The sequence below is a fragment of the Lonchura striata genome, chromosome 7 (assembly GCF_050655825.1).
Source record: "Lonchura striata isolate lonStrDom1 chromosome 7, ASM5065582v1, whole genome shotgun sequence".
Lineage (NCBI taxonomy): Eukaryota > Metazoa > Chordata > Aves > Passeriformes > Estrildidae > Lonchura > Lonchura striata.
Window position 1 is genome coordinate 17,678,222 of NC_140709.1, and position 17,684 is coordinate 17,695,905.

Here is a 17,684-nt window from a genome sequence, read left to right on the forward strand (position 1 = left end):
CATACTTTTAATGGAACTCAAGCCAAAATAAGTCAGACTAAATTATGGGAGTAAATGACCTCCTGGGAAGTATAATACCAAATTCTGAAGAACTGTAAAGAGTTTCCTTTGATCTTTTTAGCTTCGCAGCCTGAAATTCAAAATCTGTATTTAATTTTAGATTGCATATGCCAGCTTTTAAGTTTCCTTTCTAACATGATATATCATTTTAAATGATAGGACACCTTTAACTTGTATTTCTTGAAAATGCTGACTATCCTTTCTTTATTCTTTTACACTATAAAAACAGATATAAATATTACTAATTGCAAAAATAATTTGAGGTTGGGTGCTATAATGGAGAAACCATTGACCTTCACTTAAGAGACTGTGCCTTCAAGCTCAACCTGAATTTCTAAGTGAAATGACTTTGATCTGAGACACAAGTAACTTCAGTTCAATGCCCTACAGGATATAGATCTAGAAAAAAGGACAAGCTGAGCACTTAACTATGTACTCGTGTTACAATTTAGGAGCTAGACAAAGGATGCTACCTTTCAAATGTGGTAGAATAGGCCTATTTCTTTCTATGGCCACACAGTCACATTGCAAGAAGTGTATTCCTAAACCAGAAATCTCAGAAGGCACAATAAGCTGTATTAGCTCTTGGCTGGAGAATTTTCTGACCTCTGCACTTGAGCACAGACTTTAGATATAGGCAGCTGGAATAATCTCCCTCTTGAGTCCAGAAGAGAGCCACAAAATTCTTTATGACTTATGCATTATGAAAGAAGCCACCTTTTTGAGGAAAAGTAAGTTGTACCAGGTTGGCTGGAAACAACATGAAAGAACAGCTGCTAAGCATTGGACTTACACGGGCAAAGCCCTAGGAAACATGCTTACACAAAGTGCTTTGTTATGTGTCTGCCTCATGATCAGCCAAACAAAGATATAAGTACAGTCCAGAATTTTGAAATATAATAGCATTCTGAATTGAATCCTGGGGGAATAATTTGTAATGCATAATTTATCTGCTGAATTTAGGTTCTCCTACCAACAAAACCTCCATAAACTAATCATGGCTGCCTTACACATTATTTTTGAGTGAAGCGACTGATAAAAGTTCTCTCCAAATAGTTGGAGCTATTTGAACTATATAAAGATAGTTCTGACTGGCTAATTTAAATGGTTTTGTTTCACTTTCCTGATTACAAAAACCAACCAGTCAACCAAGACACCTGTGCCCCAAAGCATTTCCAATATGGGAATACCTGGCATGAGTACACAAACACAACTAAAAGCTCTGCATTTTTCCGCTGTTTTCAAAGGGTGGTGTCTTTTTGACTGTGTAAAAGAAATGGTCTTGAAGAAAGAGACTGAACTTTCTGGGGTCAATCACTGCAGAATTTAATCCAACCCTTGCTTCTTATCACAGCCCACCCCAGAGAGCAGTTACTGCTACCTTCCTTCTTCCTAGTGAATTGCTGACAAATCACCTGACTGGTCTATGGAAAATAGAAGAGATCAAATATATACCAAATAATTTTGAAATTGTATAACCTCAGAGAAAAATAGAAATGGCAACATTGGAACAGAACAATGGACTTAGTCAATGTAAAATTGGGTTGTTCATAAGCCCTTTCGCTCACTGACAAGGTAAAACAGATTGACATGCTTTGAGGCTGTAGTTGCTGATAAGAAATGCCATTTGTAAGCCTTTTACTCACAGCCAAAGTAAAGCAATTAAAATATTTAGAAGTAGCCTTCTTCTCCCCATCCAATATGAGGCTCATCTGGGCTTTCTTAGCAGTAATCCTACATGCCACATTTCTGGAGAGACAGAGACAGACCAGAACCAGCACAATCCTGGAAAACCATAAGTTGAAGGAGTACAGCTAATAAGTGTGGTATCCTCTGTGCTATTGGTGGCTGCCCAACAGGTTCAGAAAGGAATATAGTTGCTTTTGGTTTATCTGTTTTCATAGATTTAAGAGTGTTTTTGTTCATTTCTGGTCACTACAATACCTTATTTTCTCAAAGTTATAACAATAGAAACAAGGTTTATGGAAGAATTAAGAAGACATCTGAAAACAATATTTCCAATTCAAAACTAACTATTTTCAAAGGCTTGTCGAGTGCAAATAATCACTTGAATCCTTCTAGACTATCAACAAAGTTTAAACTGTCTCAAAGTTTGGGATATTCAGGTCTCAGTTTTACCCTACTTTGCCTCTGAAATTAATACCAAAATGTGTTCATTTAAGATTCCTTATTTCTGCTGTTGCAATATTAGTCATCATTTACATAAAACTTAACATTTACTCCAGCAGAAGCCAATTTATGGTAGCTAATATTCTATCCACGACTATAAATGTTCTTCCTAAAAAGCAAACAAACTGTCTGATTTTTACAGGAGAAATGCAAAAAAGGAACCCCAGAATCAAGGCTGGTGAAGCGGTTGGTTAATTATTAAAGTTATACATTTTTGTCTATTAATCCTCTGTATGAAAGTTTCACTCCCATGTAAAATAGGGTGCAAATTCATTTTAATTGCAAAAGCACATCTGTCCAGCATTCCTGCACATAACCATTTGCATGAGCTTGAAGGGCAATTATTATGACCAGATAACAGAAAAAAACTGAGCTGGAGATTGGAAAAGATTCCCAATGAAAACACTGGTGGTGATTTACATCCTAAGAAACCAAAGCATTCCAGAACATGCAGCAGTTCATAAATGAAAGTAGAGGAGATGACCAATAGAGAAAATCACCTTTACATTACCCAAAAAAGCCTGCTGCTGAAAGAAAGGTAATGACATATTACATATATATAAACATGCATATAAATATTATCAAATCAACAGATTTGACAGTATCAGATATCAGTTCCCTACGACACATACAATTGGCATATACCTGGTACTCAGGTGGAGCCTTTTCTCCCAGAGCCATCAAGCTCAAAACTGACAGAAAGATCATGATTTTTCATGTTTTTTCACATTCACATTCTTAAATAAATAACCATTGTGTTTTTAACAGCAATAGGAAAACAAGAGAAATAATATTCTGCCCTACAGGTGAATTAATGTGTTATCTAAAATATTTGCATCATTATTTTTACACATTATTCACATAATTAATTCACATAATTATTTTTTGAGCTGTAAAGTATTTTTGGCAAATTCATAAGTGACAATTCCACAGAGCTACACAGCTACACAATTTTAGGACCTTAGTGGCAACAAAGTACCACTATTTAACCACTATTTTTACTGTCAACTATTTCTTCTACATTCCTCTAGTATTTTAAATTAAAGATTGGTTAATTCCTTCACCGAGAAGCATGTAGAATTTTACAGTTACATAAGCTGATGGAGTGTAAGTCCATGACATTTTCAATATTCTATTTGTTTCTGACCTTTCTATTGGCCACATGTATGTAAACGAGGAAAAACTTTTCAAGTTGCCTTGGTTCTCCTCAGTGTGTGACTGCATGTGTTTGTACACACACTGGAACAATGAGGCTCCTGCCTTGGTTGTGAGAGCTCTTAGGGGCTGAGGAAATGCAAATACTAGAAAAAATCGGACTTGGTTTATGTCCTTGTATATGTGAGTGTCTAATTAGTATTCAAGAGGCATTACTCACAGCTGGATGCAGGAATATATATTGTATGCCAAATTTGTGATTCATACTGACTAATACAACATAAGTGATAGACTTACTTATTTATTTGCATGTAATTTAAAAGAAAGAGTTGTGATCATACTTCTTCAAGATTACATCAGACCGTTGTTCCAGAAAAAACCCAAACAGGTGTTTGGTGAAATGAGTTAAAAGATAGAGTTTGATAAGTTGGAGGGCCATTCTCTCCTTGTGCAGTGAATGAATGTCCCATTACCATTAAGTGGTGTTAGATGTGCATATTCAGGGAAGAATATCAGTGATTAATATGGACCCACGTTTTCCAGTGTGCTGAACTCTTAAGTTAGGAAGACCAGTGAGATCTGCCTAGTTTGGCTCAACTGTACCTTAAATGAATATATGTTTTGTAGCAGATCTTTAAATAAACCAAATGGATTTGGTGATCATTTCAAAGCCAGCCCAGTGTTAACTTTTGACATACAGCAATGTAGCTAAGTATGTTGAAAAGTAGGAAAGGGTACTTATTTCAGTGCTGGCAAATAGTGGTGGCTGGTCTGTCTGGAGCTCCAAATTAGGCCATTTTAGTACTCAAAAGCACCGTGGATTTTTCCCCTCTGCTGGTTAATGATCTTAACTAGTCATTTGTTCCTAAGAAAAGAAGGAAAAGGATGTGTCTTAGGTTCATAGTAACTTCAATTAGTTGTTAGCAAAAGATTTTATCCTGGTAGCAAAACCAGAAAAAAAATCTTTTAAATTAATTTGAAGATGCCTACATTTAGAGAATGGCATTGCTTTAACAGGGCTATGCAAATGAGTCCAATTTAGCATCTTGTATTCAGCTGGAAACCATTGCTAAATGATCGGGATAGCCAGTCACAGATATTAAAATGAATTATATCTAATCTGAATTTTAGTCACGCTACATTAACTAATAGAAAGTTATTAACATTTCAAGAGAAAAAAAGCTTTTGCCTGCAAAATTAACAGTGGCTGAGATGTGACCTGTGAGCCATGCAGCCTGATCACTGTAATGACAGTGTAATGGCATATTTACATTAAAATCTCTGCAGCTAATATGTGATTCAGAATTGGACGTTAAGTCGAGGATTATTTAGTCTGGCCTGTTGGCCTTTCTCTAAGTAGTTTTTTTTTACTTCAATACAAATCTGAAACTTTTCATTTCATGACTATTTATGTGACTAGTTTCTATGGCTATGTCTCTCCATCTTTACATCAGCTGCTTCATGTGGCCAGCTTACTCTTTCATTTTTCCCTTCCTTTTCCCAATATATTTATTGTTTGCTGCAGGCATGTACAACTTCAAGAAACCCACATTAGTTGCAAGCTAGTCAGAAAAAGGAAAATGTTTTTCTACTTCATTTTTACTGCTAATTTGCTTCAAAACATGTTTTCATGTTTTAATTCCTATACTTTAAAAATATACATCACCCTGGAAAAATGGATAATTCAAAGCCATCTTTATCTGGATAGAAGAAAATGTGTAATTATAAAGCTCTTCTTATCCTTGGCAGGCATTGACAACCTGCTGCAATTTCTCCTGCTACCAGTTAATTTCTACCAAAGCAAAGGCTTGAAATTTATGTGGCAATATCTATATAATTTGTGAAATTTGTGGAATACTTCCATATGCAAAATTGTTTGGTTTGTTATTTAAAAGACACAGCAGCATTTGGAAAATTGAGAAAATTCAATGAAATTAAGAAGCTGATTGAACAAAAATATCACTTTAATTTTATAATTACTGTATTATTCAGAGAAGTCCAGTTAAAAAATGGGCTTGAGTGGGCTTGTTTTGGTTAGTTGTACAAATACAGGACATTTTCAAAAAGGCTCAGATTCGACCTTCAAAGCTGGGATAAAAAGCTGAATACAATTTATTTATGTACCTCCTTTTTGTAAATTCAACATTTGATGTAGATTTTGTACTGAATATTTGGTTTTTTGCCATTTTCTATGAATCTATATATAGATATTAATTTACTGTAGAAGATACTTTCTTTATGCAATGAAATTTTAAATAAATGTGAAAGGTAAAAGCAGTAAATAATGACTGAAAGCATATACCTTATATATCCCAGACCCATGTATGTATTTGCATACAACAACAGGCCAGTATAGAATTGCACAAATTTTATCTAAAATAAGGAATCCAGTTTTCCCATAATTAGGTCTTCAACATGACTGATATTTCTACAAATTTTGCACTTGATATTCTTTAAACTTTAAAAGAACAAGAAGACCCTCATGTGACTCAGCTTTTTCACTGGTTTACAAAAGGTGTATGTTATGCTTCCTCTTCAACCTAGACATATGTCAGCCACTTAACAGTGATATAAATGCCATCTCATCTCCATTCACCAATTAGAAAAAGAGACTTAATACAGAGACATTAGTTTGACTGACAAGTATCTGTGCAGATAGAAGCCACTAAACAGATTTGTGATAAACACAGGTGCTTAGTTTACTCCAAATGTACAGCTTCACTCTGCTTCTGAAATCTTTACTATGATCTATTCATAGTTAATGTTCATTAAAGAAATAACTAGAAATTTGATGTAATGCAGCAATAATCTTTACTTCATTTGATATTTCTTAATCATCTCCTAATACTTGAGTTTTCTGTTCAAAATGCACTGACAATACTGAGCTCACAGCCAAGACAGCTCCTCTGTGGTGCCAAGTGTACCACAAGTGCTGTAGAGCCCTGGTGGGGAGATTCTGATGGCAGTGGGACCAAATCTGTTTCCTTGATCTTATGGGGCAGCCACTGAGACCCTTCAAAGGCATCTGTATTTTCCTCTTCTCATACTTTGGATGTAGCAAAGTACATGAGAAAGCTGTACCCATATGCAGGAGTTTCTGCTCCCTTTTTTAAGCAGGTCCTAATGCTGAAAATTAGATGAGCCCTCAAAATAATACCAGGAAATTAATCTTTGCAACAGCTACAGGATTCAGTTGTCCCTTTTGTCCAAAACCCAGCATGAAAGCCATCAGCCCCACACCACTCAACCCACTAGGGATCTGAAATTTTCTCTTATTATTGCATTTGGCTTTAAAAATTGTATTCTCTAGTTTACTTTGGGGTTTTTTTTATTTGTTGTTTTCCTGTAACAATTGCTGTAATTAATATTACAAATCTGAAAATTTGCTGTGCAAGAGCCATGACCACTTTTTACACCACCTCTTGGCACATCAGTCATATATAATTAAATGGTAAATAATAATGTGTCCAGGTGCTTTCCTTATCCTACATAAATCCTACAATTTGGTTTTCTCTTGGTTGCTCTGTAATTCTAATTTTAGTGCTGGCAGTCAAGGGCTAGGCAAGGATTGCCTAGATTGCTTGAGACACATAATAGGGAGGCTTTTCTCCTAAATCATGCAGCTCAGCAGATGCAAGTATCATAAGCATATAAAATATAATTAACAATTTAAAGAGTAAAAAAATGCCTTATGACCACTGTGGACTAGCCTTATGGAAAATAGAGGTAAACAGTGATTAAAGAACTTGAAACTAAATGTCAGCAAGCTACCCACTTAACAAATAGCATCCTATTTCCTTCTTTGCTTTCTATGCTGCCACTGTAGCCATATAAGGCACAGATTCTGCCCTCAAGTTATTACAATTTCTGTAGAAAACAGGAGAATTCAAGTAAGTAAAGAAACAGCTAAAAATATTTGGGGAAAAAAACAGACTCTTACGCATGTTCTGCTCATCCCAGAATCATTGCTGGGTTCTCCCCTTTCCTAGTCAGATATAGAAGAAGAGTCAGAGAACTTGCAAGCAAAAACAAGGACCGGCATCTTTTGTTCCTGGCCTCAGTGAGGAACATCCATTAAAGCTAAGAGCTTGGCCCCACAGAGCCAGAGGAGGTAAGGGAGATGAATGAGCTATAAAGTTATCACTGCCACCTCTGAAAGACTCCTCAGCTGTGAAGGGTCCACAGAAACTGCCCAAGCCATCAGGAACCATGTCCAACAAGCTGAAGACTGAAAAGGTAAAATATCAACAGACAGATTAAAATATGTACCAGAAGATGAAAAAGACAGGAAAGACAATGTAAAAAATTATTTGCAATCCTGAAGTGTCCTGCCATGTTTCCGAAGAGGAAAGCCTTATGCTGAAACCTGAGTATGAGTTCAGAAAAAAACCCAACCCAACCCATTGCTTATAAAAACAAAGAACATCCATGATTTTCTCCCTGCAGTGCTCACTCTCCAAAATCATTACATCAATGCTCATTACCTCTAAAATCTCTTTCTTCAAGCCAAACTTCTGTGGACGAATTTTCACAACAGTCTCTGATTCAGCATCTGGGTCATTCATCATTCCCCTCTGCCCATACAAAGCATCTGTAAGCCATAGGTATATCAAGGTCTTGGTTATTCAATAAACACAGCCAGTTCTTCTAATTGGGTTTTCCTTCTGAACAGCACATGGAAGTGGCCAAAATTCACTTAGGACATGCTGTGTGGTTGAATGTTAAAATCAGCACAATTGCTGCTACTGGTAAGTAACATACAGATTCCAGTGGTCTGCTGGCATAATCATCATACACCTGGCTCAAAATACCTGTGACTTGGAAGCACAAAATAAAAAATTAGATTAGAATTCCTCCCCTAATTCTGAAATAAATTTCTGTAAGCACTACACAGTACAATTTAGATAAGCACTTGCAAATTGTATTGACCAACTATGTATCTCATATCACACTTATTTTTTCTAGTATTAAATTTAGGTCATTCCTAGTGTTACTGGACAGACAATGTCAGCAAATACAAACTTTTGAGCTTAAAGTTTCTTTTAAAATACAATTTGACTTTGACCTTTACAAGGACACTTCATGTAAAACTAACTCGCTTACAAACATTTCTGTTCTAAAATGTTAATGCACTACAAGGTTAACTGCTCTTATTAATCCATTAAACAAGAACTGTATGCCCTTTCTTATATTAACCATTATTTACTTATTTCATTCTTATGTCCAAAGTCCAAAAGCTCTTATCTTTGTTACAAAAACTAACAAAGAGTTAGCTAGACCTTAGAAAACTTCAACTGGTTTCTATTTGTGTGCCTTCATTAGTACTAAAAGTCTTGGCATAAAAGAAACCCAATGTGGCAAGCAGGGTGGTCAGCAATTTTTTGAGATCACTTGCTGGAGCAGTGCAAGTCAAAGAAGCAAACATATCTCTTTTTTTTTTAGTTAAAAAAAATATTTCTTTTTTTCCCTTGCCTGTGATTTGAGAAGAAGAGAGGAGATTTTTATGTGCATATGTAGCAATGGCAAGCAGCTGTAAAAACCTCCCACCCTAAAGATTGATGAATATGTTTCATTAACACCAGCACATCTGAAAGACATTTGACACTTTGGAAAACCAACTATGGTTCTTTAAAATGCCCCAGATGAAATGCCTCATAATATGATTATTAATGGCCATCATAGGAGCCTCGGGTGCCTTCTCTATTTTAAAAGTTATAAAACCTTAACTTCTGATTATACCTGACCCCACTCTAAATGTTTATTTTGCTAGGAAATCTGGAACTATACTTGCATGAAGAGTTGTGAGAGCTGCACCAGTGAGATTTAACAAGCCTTTCTGAAATCCACCATTTATATTCTTTTTTCTGTTTATGGCATTAATGACTCACCAAATCCTTTGAATATTAAACAATAGAAACCCACAAAGCAAATACTTTGTGGCCATGTCATGCCATACTCATTGAATGGCTGTTAAGAATGAGCACATCTATGAGGTTCAACATCTGTTTTTGAGTGTAGTGCAAAGAAATTCAGAATCTGAACCAAGTGGGCATCTGTTTTCTACATTTTCTGAGTGCTTCTAAATCTGAGGCAGCTCTGGATGGAGGCCATACATCCAGTGCTTGTAAAGGTGGGTGGAGAGCCCTACGGGATGCTTGTCTCACACCCCTGCAGAAAAGACTGGCCTCCACTAATACACATGGTAGCAACTGAGGACAGCCAGGCAGACTCAGGTAAGCTCAAAGGCTTTTGTCCATTCAGAATGAAAAGTACATTGTACTTGACAATAAACCTGCCATTTGAAACCTCAGGGGTTTTAGTCCTATAAATAATAGAGTTCAGAGAAGAAGGGTTTGCAAGTCTGCATTGCGCTGCCCAGAATTCAGATTTATGTAATGCACTCATAGGGACGTGGTGCTGAAATGCATGCAAGTGTTAGGGCATTTGAGATTCAAAGCCAATATTACCCAAAAATATGCAATGCAACACTAATATTTCTCTCTGTTATGCTGCTTTCCCCAGCTGCTGTGAGAACATCCATCACTCAATGGCAGGTCAGAGCTATCCAGTCCACTGCATGCACTAGTACAGCTTTTTGTTTTCTGTTGAAGATGCTGTTTACTAGCATGATGTCCACACCAGAGGAAACTATGTAAAATGAACCAAAGAAGGTGCACATTACTAAGCACACTCAAACAGTTTTTACTCATTAGGGCTGATAGCAACTTCTTTGTATATGCCAGCCTACATATCTCGGGAAAATTAGAAAAGCAGGGTTACTAACTCTGCTGTATTGAACAAGCATTTGAAAAGATTGGATTATAAAATATATAGAAAGAGCTACAGTTTAGAAATGTAATAACAAAGGGTATGAAACTTCAATTATTCTTCTTTGATCATCAAGAGAAAAGTTGCAGCAGTTCTACTGTAAAATGAATTAGTCCCTCAAATGCTTTCAGGCATCAAAATAATTCCTACTGTTTTAGGATGTGAAAAATAGTTTTGAAAAATTCAGCAGCATAAAAAAGAATCTGTTAAGCACATTAAAGGCTGTCTTTTTCTGTAAGTGCATTCGGAAAATAGGGTGCATTTCTTTAGCTCCCTATTGCACTTTAAAAATGTAGAATACTGAAATGGCAAGCATGAAGCTAACTGTCAGGCCATGCAGTTTCCCTGTGGGGAGGTTATCACATGCAGCTGTGCTGCCTTATTCATTGCTTGCAGTTCTTCCAATCAGATAACCTTAACAAACATGGTGCTATCAATTGCCAGATGTGGTACATGCTATGCAGCATCTAGTTTTTGACAGACTAAATGGAACAGACAATTCTTCTCTTTATGTAATCAACCATCAGTCACACTATGAGATTCACAAGGAGGATCTGGAAGTGCTGTCAAGTGCCAATTAGTGATGTTGCTAACCCAAAAGGTAAAGAAGATTGTAGAAGAAGCAGTCCAGTATAATTCTCCACTCCAGTGTCCTTAAAGTGGGCTATCATTTATGAATGTACTCCTATAGATGAAAGAGAAATGGGAGGTCAGTGGTTCCTGTGTTCAACAATCTTCTGCAATCTTGTCATAATGAATTGTAAATAGTATCACTATCAACCTCCTCTTCCTGCACTGGAAACCAGTGCAAATGGCTCTGCAGAGCCAAACACTGAAAATGCTGCTCCTCAGGACACAAAGCTGAAGGCTGCCCTCTGTCCTCTGCCTGTCATGCTGTGTGTGTCTCTGCATGGCTGGGGCTCACCCCTCCTGCCTTGCCACATCCCCCCACTCTCCCACGGTTTTGGGGTACATTCACACCACAGATATGCAGGCCTGAAATCCTGAGCTGTTTATCGTTTGAAGACAATCTGAAGCTTGATGAACAATCAATGGAAACATCTTCCTCCCTCTCAAAGCAATTCTCAGCACAATCTGGCAAAATGTCATTATCACATAATATGGTTTTATCATGAGGTGTTCCTGCTTTCAGAACAGCAAATGATTTTTACAAGGTCAGAAGCAGAATATCAGGCCTGGGTGTTGGCCATCTTGAACTGCATAATGAAGACACGTTCTTCAAAAGGCAGCATTATTCTGGTGCACAGAGAATACCTGACAAGCTTGGATTTGAAGTGACCAGCCTATATGCATCCTTTCCTTTTAAGGGTTACAGTATCCAGAAGTCAGTGTAGAAACAATGCATTATTAATTAGCATATACAAATCCTATTTATATTAAAAAAGCTTGCTTAGTGAAGGAGACATAATTCCTGTTATTACCATTCCAAATAGCAAAAAACAAATATTTTCTACAGAGCTAATAAAAAAAACAAGATGAGAGGAACAAGCTTGGAATATATTTGTAGTCTACACACTTATTTTTTTTTGTGTTGGGCCACTATTTTTCATTGTAAATTATATATGCTAACATAATTTTTCTGAGCATGCCTATGTTCCTGAATGACAATGCTCTGAAAGAGCAGTGCTGAAGAGACTTATCATATGGATGTATAATATTTATACTACACAGCTATTGTATATGCAATTGCCTTGTGACTTCTTAAAATATATGTGCATGGAAGGCATGTCAAATTACTTCAGAGCTCCCTGGGTAAACATAAGTTGGTGCAGAAAGCTCTACACTATGAATCCCTGAAACAGTTCTTATCAAATCAGCAACACATATGTAGAGTCATGGTGCAGAGTCCCGTGAATCTGTGGCATCTCTCCACTACCACTGGTGCAAATATCACTGAAAAAAGATGTTATATAAAAAGTTTAAAAAGTTAAGCTGACTTTGAGCTTTTTCATGTACTGGATTCTATAGGAATGCAATGAAGAAGTCTTGTCAATGCAGAAAAGACCAGATCAAGCTGGCAAATCATCTTCCTGTGTCATAATTTAGCAAACAAGTTGACCTATTTCCTGAAAGGTGCCAGACAATTAGAGGACAAGTCACAGCAACAAAGGTGTTCCTACCCAGTGTGATCACTCTGTCAAGGAATGGAAACAATTTACAGTGTTTTCAGAACTGTAGTTCAGGTCAGTTCATTTTTATACTCTCCCATATGGTTCTGCTCCTTCTGTTTCCAGAGTGAACCCTATTTACCTGGACGGGTATGGCAGAAAATATATTGTTTGCAGAGAAAGTGAGAGTCATCAATAAAGAAAACTTCTCAAGATAGGTATATTGACTATGTGTATTGGCTTGATCTGACAAGGGAAGAAAATGGCAAACAACTTTTCTCCTTGAGAGCCATCTGAGAGCAGAGAACCAGTCAGGTGCTGTGTTGTGCCTCCCCGAGGCTCAGCAATAAAAGTACAGTTTGGGTGGAGAGAGCAAGTAAAAGTGGCTTCCAAACACATTTTTGTCTTTATGAATCTGAGCATGGCAAAAGACCAAACATCATTTGCACCAGGTTTTCACTTCCCCCAGGTATGTAAAGAGAAAAAAATCCTTTCAATCCTTCCATACATAACTGGCATCATGGACCATGTCAAGTGGTCATAGCTCTGCTGTCCCCTAACATGAGAGCAGAAAGGACATATGTGATTAACAGCAAAATCTCTATGCCACACCACTCCTTATGGGTCTGAGCTTTCCTCACCACAAACGAGGTGGTGAACTACCTTTCACAGTGGCTTTCACCCTCTGAATCCCAGCAAAGCAATAATGCTCTTGTTCCTGTGCACAGACCTCTTACCCAAAATACTGTTGCTCTTACAGTCACCCTTGGAAAAATTCTTTCCATGGTAAAGTTCAGGAAGCCTAAACACATTGTAATGATTGCTCCAGGTCTACACTGGATTAATAAATAGCATCCAAAATGCTTAGGAAATGAGATGTTTTTTCCCTTAACAAATTGTTTGGTATGTTGTCCATACTGAAGTGACACATTAGGTTGGAGTTTCCAGCTTCTGGAAGGCAGCCATGGAAGACAGAAACAATATGATGCCAGAGTGGATTTATACTTATTAACTTACATGGGACTGCACAATCCTCCAAATATTAGCCTATGATTTTTGCAAAAAAAAAAAAAGAATCAAGACTTTGGGGTATTAACAGAGCTTTCATTACTTCCAGCTGCAATGGATTAATCTTAGACATGGAACTACTGTATTTAGTTAAAGATGGAAAAGAATAATAGTTTAGCACCTCTTTCAGAAAAGGTGAACTTAAATGCAAAAGCAGAATGTCTTCTCCATGAAGCAGCACTGAAAAATACTTTTACATTCATGTGACATTGAGAAACAAATGACAAAGAATTTTCCATTAATAATTTAATTTGAGGGCCAAAGGGCCCTCAATAACATCATAAGCATATAACATGGAGACAAGTTTATCCCTGAAATAAGCAATCACTGTAGAGTTTCTTACAGCATGTTTGAATTTGACTCTATGGAATGCAACATTAAGAAAAAAACCATAAATAACTGATAGGGACAGCTGCCAACCCATCTCAGACCATCATGATTTTATGCTGAATACTAGAAGTGCAGAAAAATGAAGCTGTGGAACTGGAAAGTAGCATATTACTAGGAGGTTCTGAGCATCTCCATCTCCCATGTCTATAAAAGATGACACAGAAACAACACAGTCATCATCTGGCAGGATCATTACAGCATTAAAATTCAGTCCTGGTGTTCAAAACAATACATTCAAAGATGTGATTTCTGAGGAAAATTTAGGTATCCAAGTTGAAGAGCCAGATTAATTTTTTGGTATATTCTTACTACTGGAAACAAGGATTTTTATCAGAAAGTATGTGGAGTTGATATGATGTACAAATCTGCTAGTGAGTTATGAAGAAAGACTAATAATCCAAAATCATGTTTCCTACAGAACTAACCTGTGCACACAGAGCCTCCAGTTAGGCATTAAGATGTAACCCTTATTCACATTCAGCAGAACACTCTGACTCATAGGTGCTTTGTTCCTTGAGGGCTGGACAACTGGATTACTCTTTATTTTTAAAGATGGATGGTGGTGATGCTGCTGCTCATCTTTTATAGCAGTGGTTAAAGCACTCACCCAGAAACTGGTGAGCTGACTACGGTTCAGTGACCTCCTCAGTGTGAGGGGTTCAAATCTACAGCTCCAGCCTAGGCTCTGACAACCAAGTTAAGCCACAATTGCTGGAGATTTGGGGAACAAGGGCAAGGAAGGGAAAAGAGGGGGGCAGTCTGCTTCCTGCTGAAGCTGCATGTCTGTTCAGCAAAGAATGCAAGATTTATTGGGTCAGAAAGAAAGAGAAATGGAAAAAAAAAGGAACTTTAGACTAAACATGAAGGCTTCCTCTGGGAAATAATCATCCTCTTCAATGTTTTTAATGTTGTTAATTAATTTAGTTTTAAGCAAGATGTTACAGAGATGTTTCCAAATTTGTGAAATGAAAACATTTTTATACAATTATAAATTGTAATGAAAATTTCCATCCGCAGTAAATGCCTGATGAAAGGCGGTGGTGGGATGCAGAGCCACATGCCACTCTGTGTCACACTGCCAGCACAGTCACCCCCAGAGCTGCCCCGTGTGCCTGGGGAGTGAGTGTGTGAGATGTGGGGAGGTGGCCTTGGGCTGCAGCCCCACCAGGCTCTCTGCTCTCTTCCTGCCAGCTGAAGGACACCTGGGATCCAGGATCCCCAGGACTGAGGGCATGCCAACACCAGTACCAAGTGCTGGCCCTGATTACTGAGACTCATCACTAAAGGGGGAGTTGTAGAAGCCACAATAGAAATCCAGCAGCAGGACATGGACAAAGGGAATGAAATTGTAGGTGGAGCACTAAAACCAGCAGCTTGCTGAAGGCAGTCTTGGCTGGGAAGAGGAGCTGGACTCCTTGGTGCAAATCTCCTCGTACACTGCTGCCTCTGCAAGCTTGACAGAGGACAGCAACAGGGGAGAAGAAGTGTAAACAAGAGAAAATCTGAAACAGACCAATTAAAGGATTGGCTAGATTTTTAAAGCAGCATAAAGCCTAGTGAGACTGATGTCTTGTGCATTTTTTAGTGTATTTTAAATACCGTTTTGTTTTGCTTCCAGATCCATGCACAAGCCAGGTTACAACCATCACTGCCATTAAAAGGACTTCCTAATTTCTCACTATTATTCAGTCAGGCACTTTAGTTAGTCACTATGTGGGGCCAAACATTTGGTGATGTCACAGGTTTACTGATTTTCTTTTTAATTCCATTTCTAATTTATGTAATCCTCAAGAGTTTGGAGAACAGGAGCTATGCAAAGAATTGTCTCTTTGTGAAAAGCTTACTTTGGTTGGCTGTCAGTGAATTTGTAGCCACAGCAAAGGCTCTGATACACCAGGGAGAAAATCATGCTTTTACCTAATCTAACCAAACCAACCTTGGTCAGATTGATTCAGTTTCCAGCCTTGGCTCTGACCTCACCCTTACCCTCAATCCTGCCTCACTTTCACACTGAGTATTTTATACAGCTTCTATTTTCTCCCTGCATTGCTTCTACCAGCCCCCCGCTGCCCCCCCACCCCCACCCCCCCCAATTTCTATGTTCTACTCATCAACCATTGCTTTAGAATCTTCAGGCTGGATGGGCAGGCATGCGGTGCTGGCAGGTGGTGTAGCTGTTAGGCAGCCTTGTGTATCACAAGAGATCTAATGCTATCAAATTTCTTTTCCCCCAAAGACTAAAGAGAGCAAGCCTTTGTAAGCATGCAGGAGGGGGATGAAAACACTTTGTCTCCTGAGCAGCCAGCCTTTGTCATTTTACAAATGAAATCACTTTGGAAATTTAGAGAATTAATATCATAATGAAGACGGGAGTACCCATTAGGGTGGTCTAATGTTGCTCTGGAGATATATGATGGATGTCCAGTTGCTGTAAGCCCTTATTTGCAGAGAGTCACCTCTGTAGTTGCCATTATTAGGAAGATGTCTGAAGCAGAGGATCAGACACAACCATTGCAAGATGAGATAGTGTTTGACTGGTTTCCAGGGAACCGAAGGATACAGCCTTAGTTGTACCTGTCACTATGGCTCCCAGCTTTTTTCCCCCCTTAATGTCTTTTTTAGCTGTAGGAAGTTTCTCTTTAAAGATTCACTGCTTCTCTAATAGCACGAAAAAGCAGGAATAGGAACATAAAAAAATGTTACCTGGATTGCAAAGAAGCTTCCACTTATTGCAAAACAATTGGTATAGTTCATCATCAAAGGACTGCAATATGCTGCACTAGCCAGCTTTTGCAAATAAAGGTAACCACAAGATCTAACCTGTAGTATTACTTGTAGTAACTGGAAATATTCACCTGCTGTGTCCACTTCTGGAGATACCTAACACACTGTCAGAGCAGTGATGCCATGATTGCCATTCCTGGAAATACAGCCTCAAGAAAGTAGTACTTCCTGGAATTATCTTAATGGGCAATTGAATCACCATTTCTAGCACTCCAGCATCTTTCCCAGAAGGACAGTTTTCCACAGGCAGTGATTCCAGTTAGAAACAAATGTGAATATCCAAATTTCAATTCTTCTCTCTTTCTGACTGATTTGCAGAGAACAGAAGCTTTAAGCAGATGTTAAAATTAGGGAGAAAGGCACCTAGCACATGAGGCTGGAAGGTGTCCAGTATAGTGATTTACCTGCACTTCATTTTATAGTAGCTCTTCTACCCAGGTCATTTATTTTCTTCCAATTATCTGTGTTCCTTTAATAATTCTCTACTGGTCACTAACATTGCTGCTTTGTGGTGTTATTTCCAGGCAAGCTCAGGTGCTGGTGTAAGTTGTCATAGCTGCAATGTCTTCTATGAGGATTTACACCAGTGAAGTGCCTGTGTTTTAAGAAAATCAGGTTAAATTCAGTAATGTCTAGATTATTTTTTCAGCTATGGAGGTATGCAAGGCAGCATGTTGTTACTAACCTTTTCAAATAAATGTGACATGATGAGTCCACACTTTGCTCTATATATAATCAGTACTGATTTTGGGGAATAATCAGTGGTAAATAAATTGAGTGGTGTTGAAATACCCTTTGTGTGTGTTCTCATGAATTACTCATGAAACAGGGGTTACAAATTTCTGCCTCTGATACCTAGTATTGGATATGTACTGCTTTTTTTTTTTTTAATATATGGAAATAGAACGTGTTCAGATTTTTTTTTTTTATGTGTTGGGTTGTTTTGTTTTGGGATTTAGGAGTTTTCTTCAAAATTCTATTTGTTTCCCCTAAATCTTCAGTTTAGTGGCCAAATTCACCTTGGTGGGAGCAAATGCAACTCTATCGATAGCACTGGAATTCTCTCTGCATATGTCAGCG

The 17,684-nt window shown here is 37.8% G+C and overlaps 2 long non-coding RNA genes across 2 annotated transcripts in view; one reads left to right on the top strand and one right to left on the bottom strand.

The window, feature by feature from the left end:
- The window catches only part of LOC110469642 (uncharacterized), a 218,447-nt gene extending 209,559 nt beyond the window's left edge, over positions 1-8,888 (top strand). Inside the window, exon 8 of the long non-coding RNA XR_014956533.1 lies at positions 1-8,888. This exon is cut by the window's left edge and continues 12,947 nt beyond it. This is a non-coding gene — a long non-coding RNA (uncharacterized LOC110469642).
- The window catches only part of LOC110469661 (uncharacterized), a 26,322-nt gene continuing 17,468 nt past the window's right edge, over positions 8,831-17,684 (bottom strand). The window contains exon 4 of the long non-coding RNA XR_002465285.2: positions 8,831-17,199. This is a non-coding gene — a long non-coding RNA (uncharacterized LOC110469661). The remainder of the gene's footprint in view (positions 17,200-17,684) is intronic.